Here is an 8466-nt window from a genome sequence, read left to right on the forward strand (position 1 = left end):
CCTTGCTTTTCTCACATTCCTTTATCGATAGGGTACAAGTTGCTCAAAGCCCTGATGCGGTTACTGAGTCGTACGCTTAGTGGTGCACTCTTGATTTTTCCTTCCCGGAGGTTGATCAGGGTGTACCGTCTCTCTTTTGCAGCTGGAAAAGAATGCTGATGTCGCCGAACTCTGGCATTGTGCAGTGTGGCCACCATCAGCCAGGGGTGCTGTGTCTGGAACCGACCCCACCGTCTCTGACAACTCCAACTCATACTTACCTGGCAGGGGAGATACCATGATCAAGAAGGTGGTTCACCCAGGGCGAGGCTCAGCCATTGCACTCCGGTTGCGCTGACCCCTGCGAATTCCCCAAATGTGGGAGTCTCGACTGCATAATTTCTGGTAGTGGGGACTGCGTTCGCGCTCTCCCTGACCGCTACGTCAAAGGAAAACAAGGTGTCCGGGTAGCTTCTTTTACTCGTGAAAGCGTGCTGCCAACTATGCCAGTTTTACGACTGCAGAGTCGGTGCTGTTGTCGGGCCGTGACGATTGGTGGGCGTTTCTGTATGTTACAAGCACACATGCCCCAGCCCCCGCCCCCGCCCCCCAAAGGCGGGGCTTTCCGCCTAAGCCTAACCCTCCGCAAACCCCATTGGATAGCGCATGTGACAGTACGGGGCAGGGTAGCTGACGGGTGCGATCTGGGATTTGGAACGCGGCAGGCGCAAAGAGAGGCCTACCGTGACGGTGGTGGCTGGGACGACTGGGGTTCTCGGCTGCCCTCAAGGCGAAGGCCGTACTGACTCTGGTTTCTCTTCATAACGCACAAGTCTTTCGCCTTTTACTAAAGACTTCCGTGGAGAGGAACGCCAACGAGTTTAAGCTATTTTTGGTAGGTTTGGCCGTAAGGCTGAGCCCTTTGAGTGTGTGAAAAGTCAAACGGCTGTCTCCGCTAAGAACCAGGGGTGCAAAGTGGGGAGACTGGGTGGGGGTGCTAAGCAGCAGCCATTGTTAGGCTGGCTTGAAAACAGGGCACCGTGACAAGAGAGGATCGTGCCAAGAGCTTGGACGGAACACGAAACGCTTTGGACTCATCGCTTCTCGGCCTTTTGGCTAAGATCAAGTGTAGTATCTGTTCTTATCAGTTTAATATCTGATACGTCCCCTACCCGGGGACCATATATTAAATTGATTTTTGGATCAGGGAGCCGGAACGGGGGCTTGCTCCTTCCACTCCACGCATCGACCCGGTATTGCATTACCTCCAGGTACGGTGCACATTCTCTGGAAACGTGCAATGTAACTATAGAGTTTTTGGGGGTGTTTTTTTCCAGGGGAGTCCCTTGCTTTTCTCACATTCCTTTATCGATAGGGTACAAGTTGCTCAAAGCCCTGATGCGGTTACTGAGTCGTACGCTTAGTGGTGCACTCTTGATTTTTCCCTTCCCCGGAGGTTGATCAGGGTGTACCGTCTCTCTTTTGCAGCTGGAAAAGAAGGTAAAGTAAGCAGATTCCCTCTATAGAAGGGGATAACGTGTCCAAACAGACCTTTAGAGACGGGACATACACGCTATGCATTACTGTTTTTTGAAAAAAAACAGGCACATTCCAGTTTGTCTGGGCCGAGCTCCGACCGGTGATGAAAATCAATAAAACCAGCAAAGTTGTGCACCGCGCAACTTTGTCAAACTGCAGTATAGTGCTTGCAACGCCTCGGCGACAAGCCTCAGATGAGGGTCAGCTAATGCTGATGTCGCCGATACTCTGCCATTGTGCAGTGTGGCCACCATCAGCCAGGGTGCTGTGTCTGGAACCGACCCCACCGTCTCTGACAAACTCCAACTCATACTTACCTGGCAGGGAGATACCATGATCAAGAAGGTGGTTCACCCCAGTGGCGAGGCTCAGCCATTGCACTCCGGTTGCGCTGACCCCTGCGAATTCCCCAAATGTGGGAGTCTCGACTGCATAATTTCTGGTAGTGGGGGACTGCGTTCGCGCTCATCCCCTGACCGCTACGTCAAAGGAAAACAAGGTGTCCCGGGTAGCTTCTTTTACTCGTAAGCGTGAAAGCGTGCTGCCAACTATGCCAGTTTTACGACTGCAGAGTCGGTGCTGTTGTCGGGCCGTGACGATTGGTGGGCGTTTTCTGTATGTTACAAGCACACATGCCCCAGCCCCCGCCCCCCCCCCCCCCAAAAGGCGGGGCTTTCCGCCTAAGCCTAACCCTCCGCAAACCCCATTGGATAGCGCATGTGACAGTACGGGCAGGTAGCTGACGGGTGCGATCTGGGATTTGGAACGCGGCAGGCGCAAAGAGAGGCCTACCGTGACGGTGGTGGCTGGGACGACTGGGGTTCTCGGCTGCCCTCAAGGCGAAGGCCGTACTGACTCTGGTTTCTCTTCATAACGCACAAGTCTTTCGCCTTTTACTAAAGACTTCCGTGGAGAGGAACGCCAACGAGTTTAAGCTATTTTTGGTAGGTTTGGCCGTAAGGCTGAGCCCTTTGAGTGTGTGAAAAGTCAAACGGCTGTCTCCGCTAAGAACCAGGGGTGCAAAGTGGGGAGACTGGGTGGGGGTGCTAAGCAGCAGCCATTGTTAGGCTGGCTTGAAAACAGGGCACCGTGACAAGAGAGGATCGTGCCAAGAGCTTGGACGGAACACGAAACGCTTTGGACTCATCGCTTCTCGGCCTTTTGGCTAAGATCAAGTGTAGTATCTGTTCTTATCAGTTTAATATCTGATACGTCCCCTACCCGGGGACCATATATTAAATTGATTTTTGGATCAGGGAGCCGGAACGGGGCTTGCTCCTTCCACTCCACGCATCGACCCGGTATTGCATTACCTCCAGGTACGGTGCACATTCTCTGGAAACGTGCAATGTAACTATAGAGTTTTGTGGGGGTGTTTTTTCCAGGGGAGTCCCTTGCTTTTCTCACATTCCTTTATCGATAGGGTACAAGTTGCTCAAAGCCCTGATGCGGTTACTGAGTCGTACGCTTAGTGGTGCACTCTTGATTTTTCCCTTCCCCGGAGGTTGATCAGGGTGTACCGTCTCTCTTTTGCAGCTGGAAAAGAAGGTAAAGTAAGCAGTTCTCTCTATATAAGGGGATAACGTGTCCAACAGACCTTTAGAGACGGGAGCATACACGGCTTATGCATTACTGTTTTTTGAAAAAAAAACAGGCACATTCCAGTTTGTCTGGGCCGAGCTCCGACCCGGTGAGAAAAGTCAATAAAACCAGCAAAGTTTGTGCACCGCGCAACTTTGTCAAACTGCAGTATAGTGCTTGCAACGCCTCGGGGACAAGCCTCAGATGAGGGGTCAGCTAATGCTGATGTCGCCGAACTCTGGCATTGTGCAGTGTGGCCACCATCAGCCAGGGTGCTGTGTCTGGAACCGACCCCACCGTCTCTGACAACTCCAACTCATACTTACCTGGCAGGGGAGATACCATGATCAAGAAGGTGGTTCACCCAGGGCGAGGCTCAGCCATTGCACTCCGGTTGCGCTGACCCCTGCGAATTCCCCAAATGTGGGAGTCTCGACTGCATAATTTCTGGTAGTGGGGGACTGCGTTCGCGCTCTCCCCTGACCGCTACGTCAAAGGAAAACAAGGTGTCCCGGGTAGCTTCTTTTACTCGTAAGCGTGAAAGCGTGCTGCCAACTATGCCAGTTTTACGACTGCAGAGTCGGTGCTGTTGTCGGGCCGTGACGATTGGTGGGCGTTTCTGTATGTTACAAGCACACATGCCCCAGCCCCCGACCCCGCCCCCGCCCCCCAAAGGCGGGGCTTTCCGCCTAAGCCTAACCCTCCGCAAACCCCATTGGATAGCGGCATGTGACAGTACGGGGCAGGGTAGCTGACGGGTGCGATCTGGGATTTGGAACGCGGCAGGCGCAAAGAGAGGCCTACCGTGACGGTGGTGGCTGGGACGACTGGGGTTCTCGGCTGCCCTCAAGGCGAAGGCCGTACTGACTCTGGTTTCTCTTCATAACGCACAAGTCTTTCGCCTTTTACTAAAGACTTCCGTGGAGAGGAACGCCAACGAGTTTAAGCTATTTTTGGTAGGTTTGGCCGTAAGGCTGAGCCCTTTGAGTGTGTGAAAAGTCAAACGGCTGTCTCCGCTAAGAACCAGGGGTGCAAAGTGGGGAGACTGGGTGGGGGGTGCTAAGCAGCAGCCATTGTTAGGCTGGCTTGAAAACAGGGCACCGTGACAAGAGAGGATCGTGCCAAGAGCTTGGACGGAACACGAAACGCTTTGGACTCATCGCTTCTCGGCCTTTTGGCTAAGATCAAGTGTAGTATCTGTTCTTATCAGTTTAATATCTGATACGTCCCCTACCCGGGGACCATATATTAAATTGATTTTTGGATCAGGGAGCCGGAACGGGGGCTTGCTCCTTCCACTCCACGCATCGACCCGGTATTGCATTACCTCCAGGTACGGTGCACATTCTCTGGAAACGTGCAATGTAACTATAGAGTTTTGTGGGGGGTGTTTTTTCCAGGGGAGTCCCTTGCTTTTCTCACATTCCTTTATCGATAGGGTACAAGTTGCTCAAAGCCCTGATGCGGTTACTGAGTCGTACGCTTAGTGGTGCACTCTTGATTTTTCCCTTCCCCGGAGGTTGATCAGGGTGTACCGTCTCTCTTTTGCAGCTGGAAAAGAAGGTAAAGTAAGCAGTTCCCTCTATAGAAGGGGAATAACGTGTCCAACAGACCTTTAGAGACGGGAGCATACACGGCTTATGCATTACTGTTTTTTGAAAAAAAACAGGCACATTCCAGTTTGTCTGGGCCGAGCTCCGACCGGTGAGAAAAGTCAATAAAACCAGCAAAGTTTGTGCACCGCGCAACTTTGTCAAACTGCAGTATAGTGCTTGCAACGCCTCCGGGACAAGCCTCAGATGAGGGTCAGCTAATGCTGATGTCGCCGAACTCTGGCATTGTGCAGTGTGGCCACCATCAGCCAGGTGCTGTGTCTGGAACCGACCCCACCGTCTCTGACAACTCCAACTCATACTTACCTGGCAGGGGAGATACCATGATCAAGAAGGTGGTTCACCCAGGGCGAGGCTCAGCCATTGCACTCCCGGTTGCGCTGACCCCCTGCGAATTCCCCAAATGTGGGAGTCTCGACTGCATAATTTCTGGGTAGTGGGGGACTGCGTTCGCGCTCTCCCCCTGACCGCTACGTCAAAGGAAAACAAGGTGTCCCGGGTAGCTTCTTTTACTCGTAAGCGTGAAAGCGTGCTGCCAACTATGCCAGTTTTAACGACTGCAGAGTCGGTGCTGTTGTCGGGCCGTGACGATTGGTGGGCGTTTCTGTATGTTACAAGCACACATGCCCCCCGCCCCCCGCCCCCCAAAGGCGGGGCTTTCCGCCTAAGCCTAACCCTCCGCAAACCCCATTGGATAGCGCATGTGACAGTACGGGGCAGGGTAGCTGACGGGTGCGATCTGGGATTTGGAACGCGGCAGGCGCAAAGAGAGGCCTACCGTGACGGTGGTGGCTGGGACGGACTGGGGTTCTCGGCTGCCCTCAAGGCGAAGGCCGTACTGACTCTGGTTTCTCTTCATAACGCACAAGTCTTTCGCCTTTTACTAAAGACTTCCGTGGAGAGGAACGCCAACGAGTTTAAGCTATTTTTGGTAGGTTTGGCCGTAAGGCTGAGCCCTTTGAGTGTGTGAAAAGTCAAACGGCTGTCTCCGCTAAGAACCAGGGGTGCAAAGTGGGGAGACTGGGTGGGGTGCTAAGCAGCAGCCATTGTTAGGCTGGCTTGAAAACAGGGCACCGTGACAAGAGAGGATCGTGCCAAGAGCTTGGACGGAACACGAAACGCTTTGGACTCATCGCTTCTCGGCCTTTTGGCTAAGATCAAGTGTAGTATCTGTTCTTATCAGTTTAATATCTGATACGTCCCCTACCCGGGGACCATATATTAAATTGATTTTTGGATCAGGGAGCCGGAACGGGGGCTTGCTCCTTCCACTCCACGCATCGACCCGGTATTGCATTACCTCCAGGTACGGGTGCACATTCTCTGGAAACGTGCAATGTAACTATAGAGTTTTGTGGGGGGTGTTTTTTCCAGGGGAGTCCCTTGCTTTTCTCACATTCCTTTATCGATAGGGTACAAGTTGCTCAAAGCCCTGATGCGGTTACTGAGTCGTACGCTTAGTGGTGCACTCTTGATTTTTCCCTTCCCCCGGAGGTTGATCAGGGTGTACCGTCTCTCTTTTGCAGCTGGAAAAGAAGGTAAAGTAAGCAGTTCCCTCTATAGAAGGGGATAACGTGTCCAACAGACCTTTAGAGACGGGAGCATACACGGCTTATGCATTACTGTTTTTTGAAAAAAAACAGGCACATTCCAGTTTGTCTGGGCCGAGCTCCGACCGGTGAGAAAAGTCAATAAAACCAGCAAAGTTTGTGCACCGCGCAACTTTGTCAAACTGCAGTATAGTGCTTGCAACGCCTCGGGACAAGCCTCAGATGAGGGTCAGCTAATGCTGATGTCGCCGAACTCTGGCATTGTGCAGTGTGGCCACCATCAGCCAGGGTGCTGTGTCTGGAACCGACCCCACCGTCTCTGACAACTCCAACTCATACTTACCTGGCAGGGGAGATACCATGATCAAGAAGGTGGTTCACCCAGGGCGAGGCTCAGCCATTGCACTCCGGTTGCGCTGACCCCTGCGAATTCCCCAAATGTGGGAGTCTCGACTGCATAATTTCTGGTAGTGGGGGACTGCGTTCGCGCTCTCCCCTGACCGCTACGTCAAAGGAAAACAAGGTGTCCCGGGTAGCTTCTTTTACTCGTAAGCGTGAAAGCGTGCTGCCAACTATGCCAGTTTTACGACTGCAGAGTCGGTGCTGTTGTCGGGCCGTGACGATTGGTGGGCGTTTCTGTATGTTACAAGCACACATGCCCCCGCCCCCGCCCCCCAAAGGCGGGGCTTTCCGCCTAAGCCTAACCCTCCGCAAACCCATTGGATAGCGCATGTGACAGTACGGGCAGGGTAGCTGACGGGTGCGATCTGGGATTTGGAACGCGGCAGGCGCAAAGAGAGGCCTACCGTGACGGTGGTGGCTGGACGACTGGGGTTCTCGGCTGCCCTCAAGGCGAAGGCCGTACTGACTCTGGTTTCTCTTCATAACGCACAAGTCTTTCGCCTTTTACTAAAGACTTCCGTGGAGAGGAACGCCAACGAGTTTAAGCTATTTTTGGTAGGTTTGGCCGTAAGGCTGAGCCCTTTGAGTGTGTGAAAAGTCAAACGGCTGTCTCCGCTAAGAACCAGGGGTGCAAAGTGGGGAGACTGGGTGGGGGTGCTAAGCAGCAGCCATTGTTAGGCTGGCTTGAAAACAGGGCACCGTGACAAGAGAGGATCGTGCCAAGAGCTTGGACGGAACACGAAACGCTTTGGACTCATCGCTTCTCGGCCTTTTGGCTAAGATCAAGTGTAGTATCTGTTCTTATCAGTTTAATATCTGATACGTCCCCTACCGGGGACCATATATTAAATTGATTTTTGGATCAGGGAGCCGGAACGGGGCTTGCTCCTTCCACTCCACGCATCGACCCGGTATTGCATTACCTCAAGTACGGTGCACATTCTCTGGAAACGTGCAATGTAACTATAGAGTTTTGTGGGGGGTGTTTTTTCCAGGGGAGTCCCTTGCTTTTCTCACATTCCTTTATCGATAGGGTACAAGTTGCTCAAAGCCCTGATGCGGTTACTGAGTCGTACGCTTAGTGGTGCACTCTTGATTTTTCCCTTCCCCGGAGGTTGATCAGGGTGTACCGTCTCTCTTTTGCAGCTGGAAAAGAAGGTAAAGTAAGCAGTTCCCTCTATAGAAGGGATAACGTGTCCAACAGACCTTTAGAGACGGGAGCATACACGGCTTATGCATTACTGTTTTTTGAAAAAAAACAGGCACATTCCAGTTTGTCTGGCCGAGCTCGACCGGTGAGAAAAGTCAAATAAAACCAGCAAAGTTTGTGCACGCGCAACTTTGTCAAACTGCAGTATAGTGCTTGCAACGCCTCGGCGACAAGCCTCAGATGAGGGTCAGCTAATGCTGATGTCGCCGAACTCTGGCATTGTGCAGTGTGGCCACCATCAGCCAGGGTGCTGTGTCTGGAACCGACCCCACCGTCTCTGACAACTCCAACTCATACTTACCTGGCAGGGGAGATACCATGATCAAGAAGGTGGTTCACCCAGGGCGAGGCTCAGCCATTGCACTCCGGTTGCGCTGACCCCTGCGAATTCCCCAAATGTGGGAGTCTCGACTGCATAATTTCTGGTAGTGGGGGACTGCGTTCGCGCTCTCCCCTGACCGCTACGTCAAAGGAAAACAAGGTGTCCCGGGTAGCTTCTTTTACTCGTAAGCGTGAAAGCGTGCTGCCAACTATGCCAGTTTTACGACTGCAGAGTCGGTGCTGTTGTCGGGCCTGACGATTGGGGCGTTTC

At 52.9% G+C, this 8466-nt stretch overlaps 16 non-coding genes across 16 annotated transcripts; all 16 read left to right on the forward strand.

Moving 5' to 3' along the window:
* The first annotated feature begins 252 nt into the window (after positions 1-252).
* Positions 253-414, forward strand: LOC127140624 (U1 spliceosomal RNA). The gene has a single exon (XR_007811112.1). It is a non-coding gene; the product is annotated as a U1 spliceosomal RNA (small nuclear RNA).
* Positions 415-782: 368 nt separating this feature from the next.
* On the forward strand, positions 783-894 carry LOC127140617 (U5 spliceosomal RNA). The gene has a single exon (XR_007811105.1). It is a non-coding gene; the product is annotated as a U5 spliceosomal RNA (small nuclear RNA).
* Positions 895-1075: 181 nt separating this feature from the next.
* LOC127140612 (U2 spliceosomal RNA) lies at positions 1076-1266 on the forward strand. The gene has a single exon (XR_007811100.1). It is a non-coding gene; the product is annotated as a U2 spliceosomal RNA (small nuclear RNA).
* Positions 1267-1827: 561 nt separating this feature from the next.
* LOC127140611 (U1 spliceosomal RNA) lies at positions 1828-1992 on the forward strand. The gene has a single exon (XR_007811099.1). It is a non-coding gene; the product is annotated as a U1 spliceosomal RNA (small nuclear RNA).
* Positions 1993-2370: 378 nt separating this feature from the next.
* Positions 2371-2482, forward strand: LOC127140618 (U5 spliceosomal RNA). Its single transcript, XR_007811106.1, has one exon. It is a non-coding gene; the product is annotated as a U5 spliceosomal RNA (small nuclear RNA).
* A 181-nt stretch (positions 2483-2663) lies between these two features.
* LOC127140614 (U2 spliceosomal RNA) lies at positions 2664-2853 on the forward strand. Its single transcript, XR_007811102.1, has one exon. It is a non-coding gene; the product is annotated as a U2 spliceosomal RNA (small nuclear RNA).
* A 564-nt stretch (positions 2854-3417) lies between these two features.
* LOC127140610 (U1 spliceosomal RNA) lies at positions 3418-3581 on the forward strand. Its single transcript, XR_007811098.1, has one exon. It is a non-coding gene; the product is annotated as a U1 spliceosomal RNA (small nuclear RNA).
* Positions 3582-3963: 382 nt separating this feature from the next.
* Positions 3964-4075, forward strand: LOC127140619 (U5 spliceosomal RNA). Its single transcript, XR_007811107.1, has one exon. It is a non-coding gene; the product is annotated as a U5 spliceosomal RNA (small nuclear RNA).
* A 182-nt stretch (positions 4076-4257) lies between these two features.
* Positions 4258-4448, forward strand: LOC127140613 (U2 spliceosomal RNA). The gene has a single exon (XR_007811101.1). It is a non-coding gene; the product is annotated as a U2 spliceosomal RNA (small nuclear RNA).
* Positions 4449-5010: 562 nt separating this feature from the next.
* LOC127140625 (U1 spliceosomal RNA) lies at positions 5011-5177 on the forward strand. The gene has a single exon (XR_007811113.1). It is a non-coding gene; the product is annotated as a U1 spliceosomal RNA (small nuclear RNA).
* A 374-nt stretch (positions 5178-5551) lies between these two features.
* On the forward strand, positions 5552-5663 carry LOC127140620 (U5 spliceosomal RNA). Its single transcript, XR_007811108.1, has one exon. It is a non-coding gene; the product is annotated as a U5 spliceosomal RNA (small nuclear RNA).
* Positions 5664-5843: 180 nt separating this feature from the next.
* On the forward strand, positions 5844-6035 carry LOC127140615 (U2 spliceosomal RNA). Its single transcript, XR_007811103.1, has one exon. It is a non-coding gene; the product is annotated as a U2 spliceosomal RNA (small nuclear RNA).
* A 562-nt stretch (positions 6036-6597) lies between these two features.
* LOC127140621 (U1 spliceosomal RNA) lies at positions 6598-6761 on the forward strand. Its single transcript, XR_007811109.1, has one exon. It is a non-coding gene; the product is annotated as a U1 spliceosomal RNA (small nuclear RNA).
* Positions 6762-7127: 366 nt separating this feature from the next.
* Positions 7128-7239, forward strand: LOC127140622 (U5 spliceosomal RNA). The gene has a single exon (XR_007811110.1). It is a non-coding gene; the product is annotated as a U5 spliceosomal RNA (small nuclear RNA).
* A 181-nt stretch (positions 7240-7420) lies between these two features.
* Positions 7421-7608, forward strand: LOC127140616 (U2 spliceosomal RNA). The gene has a single exon (XR_007811104.1). It is a non-coding gene; the product is annotated as a U2 spliceosomal RNA (small nuclear RNA).
* Positions 7609-8167: 559 nt separating this feature from the next.
* LOC127140623 (U1 spliceosomal RNA) lies at positions 8168-8331 on the forward strand. Its single transcript, XR_007811111.1, has one exon. It is a non-coding gene; the product is annotated as a U1 spliceosomal RNA (small nuclear RNA).
* Positions 8332-8466: the final 135 nt, after the last annotated feature.

This window comes from Lates calcarifer, unplaced genomic scaffold (genome assembly GCF_001640805.2).
Source record: "Lates calcarifer isolate ASB-BC8 unplaced genomic scaffold, TLL_Latcal_v3 _unitig_4946_quiver_3604, whole genome shotgun sequence".
Taxonomy (NCBI): Eukaryota; Metazoa; Chordata; class Actinopteri; family Centropomidae; genus Lates; species Lates calcarifer.